This window comes from Thermobia domestica, chromosome 1 (assembly GCF_964235325.1).
Source record: "Thermobia domestica chromosome 1, izTheDome1.hap1.1, whole genome shotgun sequence".
Lineage (NCBI taxonomy): Eukaryota > Metazoa > Arthropoda > Insecta > Zygentoma > Lepismatidae > Thermobia > Thermobia domestica.
In genome coordinates this window covers 88,179,522-88,187,658 of record NC_137454.1, presented here as the reverse complement: position 1 = coordinate 88,187,658, position 8,137 = coordinate 88,179,522, and positions in this window count along the sequence as shown.

Sequence of the window (8,137 nt, the reverse complement as noted above, 5' to 3'; positions counted from 1 at the left end):
CCAATAGAATTTTTACATTAGTTGTAGCAAAAAATGAAACTATATTTGAAAAGTCGCTTATATTCCCCCCCTGAAAACCACAACCTGGTCGCTCTTGGGTCGAGGTCACGTATTATATAGCTTCTGTGCTCAAAAGGGACGCTGAAGTCCAAAACAACCATCAACTTAATAGTAGAACAGAAAAGAAAGAAAAAACGTCGTGCGGGCGTCTCAGCCCAACCACTTCACATAGACATAGAAAAGAGGTCATTTTATTTTCAGCTGCAGTTAAATAAAGATAGAAATTGAAAGAAGAAAACGTGCTGTTTTTGTATACCTAGCCAGTAAAATCCTAAGGAAGAAACAGAGACGATACTGGGTTCATCCGTACGTAAACTCACGGCTACTTAAAGGTGAATTTTCTTCCATGTTTATTGATTTGCGCAATGACGAAGAAAATACCTTTAATTATTTTTGCATGAGCATCACTTCATTTGATGGACTCTTATCGAAAATAAGTGATAAAATTAAAGCACAAGATACTTTCATGAGACTTGCGATACCACCAATTGAAATGTTGGCTGTTACATTAATGAGTTGATTTTGAGTTTAACGTCCCGTTCAGCAGCGAGGCTATATGAGACATGGACCTACTGATTAACGTGGAATCCGAACCACATGAGCTCCCGACGAGAATCGAACCCGCGCCTCCCACGCCAAAGGCGGGTACGCTAACCGCTTAGCCACGGAGGAGCTCTGGCTGTTACATTAAGGCGAATTAATTATGTTAGCTAATTATCGTTTGTAAGAGCACAGAAAGTTAAACATTCGGAGACCTATTCATAGACATTTTCAGACGTTATTAGCGGCCACTGGCGTAGTTTAACAATTGCGTGACTAATTTCGATTTTTTGACATAGTTGGTGGCTTTAAATTAAAAATGAGACATTTATTTGAGACTTCCCGAATATCCCGCTCAAGAGGGGCGTTTTAATAATAGTAAAATTTCCCTTTATTTATTCACAAATTACCGAATGTGAGGATTCGCTTCAGTTAGAGATGTAAAATTCGGCATGTAAACTCATATTAAAAATAATGGAGCACAGGTTTCAGCGTCTTTGAAAATATTCTCTTGAAGGGGTGATGGGGAATTTCTAAAGTAGTGGGATCCGGTGATTCAGTGATAGTGTGTTCACCTCTGGTTCGATCCCAGCTTGCGTCAAGTGGGCTTTGTGGTGCGAGAAGCACCGTGTGCATGAGTTTTCTCGGGGTTCTCCCGTTTCATCCCACTCTATTCATTCCACCATTTCATTCATTTATCATCATTATTTCCTTTAGCCTACCTGGTATAATCGTGCAACGTAAAACTCAAGGATTTCATTTCATTCCTATAGTAGTGACATTTCCCGTTATATATTGAGAAAGTATAGGACTCGCTTAGATTGGAGATGTGAAATTCTTAATGTAAACTCTTAAATAAAAATAATGGATTTAGTGTTTCCGAATAATTCATTTCTAAGGTGAGAAAAAGGAAACATTTTTATAATTGTGACATTTAACGATAGAAGGTTTTGAGGAAATCCCCAATACGTGTAGCACACCAAAAGGGGGCAACGCAGCCAACGGAAGCAGAAACAGATGGGCTGATTATTTTGTAAGCGACATAGGTAGAGTTCCATGGCAAGATAACTTTGTTTAAGTTGTTCTTTATGTAAGAAAACATTCAGTTGTTATCTCTAGAATAGCAACGACGTGCACAATATTATCAATTGCACGAGAAACAAAAACATTTCTGCTACATCTCGAGCATGCTTTTTTTTTTATTTTTTAACCACATGAGTACCCTGATGTTCGACAATTTTCGTGTTAACTCTATTTTTTTTAAATTTAGTACATTAACAAATAAAGACAACAATTGTCAGCCGAAAAACGATGTTTTTTCTTTCTTTTCTGTTCTGCTATTATGTTGATGGTTGTTTTGGACTTCAGCGTCCCTTTTGAGCACAGAAGCTATATAATACGTGACCTCGACCCAAGAGCGACCAGGTTGTAGTTTTCAAGGGGGGGGGGGCAAATATAAGCGACTTTTCAAATATAGTTTCATTTTTTGCTACAACTAATGTAAAAATTCTATTGGGTTTTCGATATTCCCAAGTACAATTTCCTCTTAGGGGGGAGCGAACGCCGCACCTTGCCCTCCCTGATGGGTACCCTTGCCTCGACCTAAAGTATAATGCAACGTACGTTATAAACAGTCGGTTTATTCCGGAGTGAGTGACAAGAAATCTCATCAAAGAAACTGCATTAACAATAAAGGCTTTTTCTCCTAGCGTATTTGTTGTCTATTGTTATCACAAAAAAGTATTCATAGCCTCTCTGCTGGAAGGGATGCTAAACGAAAATCAAATGTAAACACTACATGAATATTAGATTTTTACATTAAAAAGTAATAATAATACATACCAATGCTGTTTTTTTCTTCTTCTGTTTTTTCATTAAATTTTTCACATAAGGTTTCACACACCTTACTCCATGCATCCCGTTTTTTTTGTTTTTTTTATTTCTATCTTCATAAATTTTGCACTTTAAATTCCATATCTCGTGATATTTTTGTATTTCGTTAATGAATAGTTCTTCATTCAGTTCTTCGCTTTCCATTTCCGCGGGCGCGGGAAAGTCTGCACGTGTGGGTTGCCTCATTGCCAGCAATGGTTTTCCGACCCGCAACTCCTGTGCGGTCTCGCTGCGAGCCAGCAGTCCCCGCAACTCAAATTTTGCCCGCTGCGGATCCGCAGCAGAGTTGTGCGGGAAAGTCTGCACGTGTGGCATGAATGATAAGAACCAAGGTATTTCCGGCTCGCGCGGGTCCGCAACAGAGTTTTCTGTTGCTGGCCCGCAATAGACTTTTCTGCACGTCTGAACCGAGACTCAAGCTGCGTTATCTTATTCATCTCTTGCATGTCAGTTGGCCTGAGTTCTTCGTTATTCATTTCATTCATTTTTAAAATTTTCAATTATTTTGTATGATACTTATTCTTCCCGGGTGAGGAACAGTCATTTCAGCTAGTATGTTATAAATTGTTAGGTTATGAAAATTTTGTTATGAAAATATTATTATGTTATAAAAATTCATATTATTATGTATTTCAGCTAGTGTGTTATAAAAATAATATTATTTTTCCTAAGAATAAGTAATAGTTGAGGAGTAGTTGGGTGGCAAAAGAAGTGGAGCACAAAGAAATAATAACAGAAAACAAAAGAGATAAAAAGACAAAGAAGGACATGACTAAGTTATCTGTATTAATGCGCAAACAAAACCCAAAAGTACGATCACTAATGACTGCATTTTTTTCCAAAACCTGACTAAGATTTCTTCACATTCTAAATGTTCTCTGAAATCTGAATATGCTGATCTATCTACAAGAATATACTGAATATTCAATAGGATGATACAGTTATCACAATACAAACCATTGACGTCACGAACTAAATAGGAATGTGTCGATTCCATACCTTTCCGTGTAATGTTTTGTTTTCCCTCACTGGTATTATTTTAGGGGTGAGAATTTTTTACATACCAGTGAGAAGAAGCGAGATTCACTCACACTTTTTTTGTGAGTGATAACACTACGCACCCTGTTGTGTAATTTTCGTATTTATAATTCTTTTCCTATGAAATTTACCACAAATATACATTTGCCGATTATAGACGTAGTATCAGTATTAAAAGTACCCTGCAAAATCATTATCAAATTATATTCTTACAAGAAGACAGTTATTGATATGCGACAATCATTTTGGACATAAGTGTACAATATTAAGGAATATACAGTAACCCTCTATGAATTATAATAATATTACCATTACTTTTTATCCAAACCTTGTATCTATGGTTATTTGATTTCTAGTAGCGGTGACACAGGCATTTCTAACACTGACACAAATAGTTCTAGCAATGATGAACACAGTTCTAAATGTGACATACATATTAATAACACTGACCAAGTAGACCCGGAGTCCCCTAAAGTTTTAATTGGCTCCCTCGGGATCTGGATACATTTCCTTGGATATCTGCTCACGAAAGACGCCCTCTCCAAACTTTTAGAGATAATTACTTCTTTAAAAAAACAATGAACGCATTTTTCTTTCCACTAGTAACTAACAATTACACGAAGTGAAGGAACTGATCCGAAAGTAACTGTTACCATACCAAAATCACCTACAAACTTCTTTAACTGGGTTCATTCCGTCACATGTTTTGCATTAGTAGGGTAATGAGACGTCCTCATTTACCCTCATACGACTTCTTTCACTGGTCTTAGAAAGATCAGGGAGGATACGAGAAAAGTGGTCTCTTTCTCTCGCTCTAGTTACAAAATTTCTAGTTTCACATACAATGATTATGCTCTTAGTTAAAGGAGACGAATTATTAATGAAAGTTAATTGTGAATAAATGTTTCGTGAAATGAGCGTTGAGAGGGAACAGGAGAACACCCTGGATATGATGTTGTCTACCACAATCGTCTGTGGCTAAATATGTATATTTATGTTGCATTTTGTAGTACATGACTTCTTGTAGGATGTTGTTTCAATGATCATAATGGATAAATAACTAAAACTTTTTGATTAATATTAGATATTAATTTAATAATGAAAGTTATATTGTTCAATCGAGGAGTCTGTTGTTCTAGAAGAGTTTTGAATACATCTTCGTTATAAAATACAAAGAAAAACGAGTCCCAAGAATTTTGGGGAAATATTTTTCCCACACAAATTAAGGGAAAATCCATAGTACAAGGGTCGAGAGAAAAACTAAGATGCATAAGAGAATTGATTTACGTATATCATACCATACAAATAACAAAAATATAGTTGTAACAAATTAAATATGAAAGAACTCACCTCTCGTTGAGTACTTCCTGCAGAGTAGCATATTATAAACAGGCGACCAAAGTATAGAATGAACCAAAAGGTATTCAGGATTGTAAATTCTATTCTTAATTCTTTTGAGTATACAAGAGTTGAAATTAGAAAGTAGAGTGTTAAAATAAGTGCCATGAACAATTGCATAATATTGCTTAACAAGATAAAACCATAAGCGGATTCCAACTGTGAAGTATTTCTACACAAATAATAATGCATTTTTCCTAATAGCCTAATTTGCAAATGAGTTGGTATCTTTGTGGATCCTATTCTAATGCATCGTAAAGACATGTTACAAGGTTTTCGCTGAATATCAAACATACCTTGACCATTGAATATGAAACGTGTTTGAAGAATTTGCAAATTGTTGTTTAGAACACGGAAACGTTCGTGTAGAACAAAGCACAATATATCAAATTGAAGTTCTACTAAAATGTTAATGAAGAGAATAGCATAATATGCGAAATATGTTAAATTTGCAGCACGCAGATCTCCTGCTTGTAAAATTCTAAAATCACAGTAAAAGAGTGTTACGCAGTAGAGTACAGTTATAATTGTAAGAGTTATAAAATGAAGTAACTCTTTCCTTAGAAAATTTAATTCTATGCCCAAAAACTGATCGATTTTATGTACTTCTTGAAGAATTGTCTTTTGTTTATATCCTTCTTTAAGAATGATGAAATAGCTGAACACACCAGGAATTAAACCTGACAATATGTCCACACTTTCAATAATTTTGCTTCGAGATGTCACACATTCGTTGCACCAAACATATGAGTATTGATGATTTATGAACGTAATATTACATGCTAGAATTATAATTAGTATTGACAGTGAATATATTTTTGCTGCCAAACTGCTTTTAATAGGTGTTATATTATTCAAAGGATATGGATTGATACCAAAAATTTTGGCTATCATAAGAATAGGCGCCATGGAGGTAAAGATACTAAAACCGTTTTGAAACATCATATTAAAAACTAAGAAATCACAACTCATTATCGAAATAAGTCATTAGGGTATACCATTCTTTTGAAAATGATGCTCAACCAAGGACTTATTAAGGACTTATTTGCAAAATGAAAGTAATTCAATGTAAGGAAAGTATTCGATATCATAGAAGAAAAAATGCACCGTCTTATGATGAAAATTTAGATAATTTCAAATTTACTTTGTAATTTCGTATCAATTAGCATGGAATTAAAGAATTCAATATTACAGCTATCAGAGATTGAAACAATATAGACGTTAATTAATATGGCAGTGATACAAATAGTTCAGCATCGTTCTAATAGAGAGCTTAGGTTTTCTTTAAAGTTATTTGAAGAAGTGTTTGTAGAAGAAGCAGTTGAGTTGCTTTCTTCTAAGATCCGTTATTAGCAGTCTGGCTAATTAGGTTTCCTTAAAGTTTCATTATTTATATCGATCTTAAAAAAGTCTTTCTGCTACAAAACCCGAAGTCCTAGCACAAGAGAAATATCCATTCTTACATATCAAACATTTTTGATGTAAAAATTGATTTTTTCTATTATAAATTGGCAATATTTTCTTACATGAAAAAAACATAAATTATATTAATAGCTTTTATCATTTATTTTCTGACAAATTGACAGATGTTATTTCAGGAAATTATCGTGCTTAAGCAAGACATTTTCATTTATTAAGTATAACCGTAAATTTGTTATAATAAAATAGTTTTCTGAAGAATTCGTTTGTTTAATTATTTATTTTCATATATTAGAAAAGCGACTTGCCTCAAAATCAACTTTAACGAATAAACTGGTTTTATGCGTTAACATCAGCTTCAATTTATTATTGTGTTCTTTATCATTAATATAACCGAAGGTTATTAAACTGAAATTTACATTTTCTTTATTCTTCTATGTGTATATAAATAAATAGACATTTCCATAAAGTAGAAAGCTATTGCGTTATTTGATTGATTGATGTTATGTATTCAGCGACAATAGGAAGAAAAGAAAGAATTTTCACTAAGACTATCCTGTAAGTTCCATGGCAACCTTGAAAGACAGAACGAAACAAATACTAAAAAGAAGAATACTATACTTCAAACATCATCATGCAATTATTACATTTAATTCGTGTTTGATTAGTTGGCGGATTTAATGGATTCGTCAACTCCGAAGTTATTTTTTTCTGTCATAGAAACACCAAAGAAAAATTGAAAGAACCTCAACATAAAGAATAATTATGAGCGAAAACATTACTATGACGGCTAGATAGCTGAGATAGCTGAAAGAATAATGAAATTAAAAAGAAAATGTACTAACAAGAAGCTCAACTGAAAATAGTAATAGCCCTTTGCTCTCTTCTGATGTCTCTGAGCCCACTCCTGAAGTTTCCCATCCACTATTTTGTCGGGTTGCTCTTACAATTTGCAGTAAAAAATAGGCAAAACAATGAGGTAGAATAGAAGTTTTAGTTTTACAGTTTCATCATTACTGATACAATGTTGGTGGTACTTGGAATCTACATTATATCTATCTATCTATCTATCTATATCTATATCTATATCTATCTATCTATCTATCTATCTATCTATCTATCTATCTATCTATCTATCTATCTATCTATATATATATATATATATATATATATATATATATATATATATATACTTTTAAATATTGTTAATAAAATGTTCTGAATTATAAATAATTGAAACTTGAACTTCCGTTTTTCAATAGATCATTTCTGGCCACTATGTTGAAAATATTTTAAGATGACTTATTTTGTTACACCTCATGCCAAAATAGTTACGATAAGTATCTTTCATCAAACAACTGTGTTCAAACAAATATATACTAATAGAGCAAAGGCCAAGGGGGTGATAACTCCACCCCTTTGTGAAATTTTCGACACTATATTATTAATGTTCCTTAGGCTTCTTAGAACAAAAAAAAATAGTTGTTGGTCAACATATAAGTGCATCACCTTGATACTGGGCTTCTTAACCCTTTAGCATTCGTGTATATTTACAGACATCGATGGGATTTCTTGAAATGAGCATAGATTAGACCGTCAGTGCAACTTTGGAACAAGTTATAGCTCGATAAATCTGCAAGAGTGTAGGATTTCAGGTTAGGTAAAGAACAGGACATTTCTGCGTAAAAAGGAAAAACAATTCAGGAACATTGAAGAAAATTTCCCTAAAAAGTCGTTTCTCGCGATTCTTTTAGTTCTTACGTGACAACACTGCAAACTAGGTGAATAA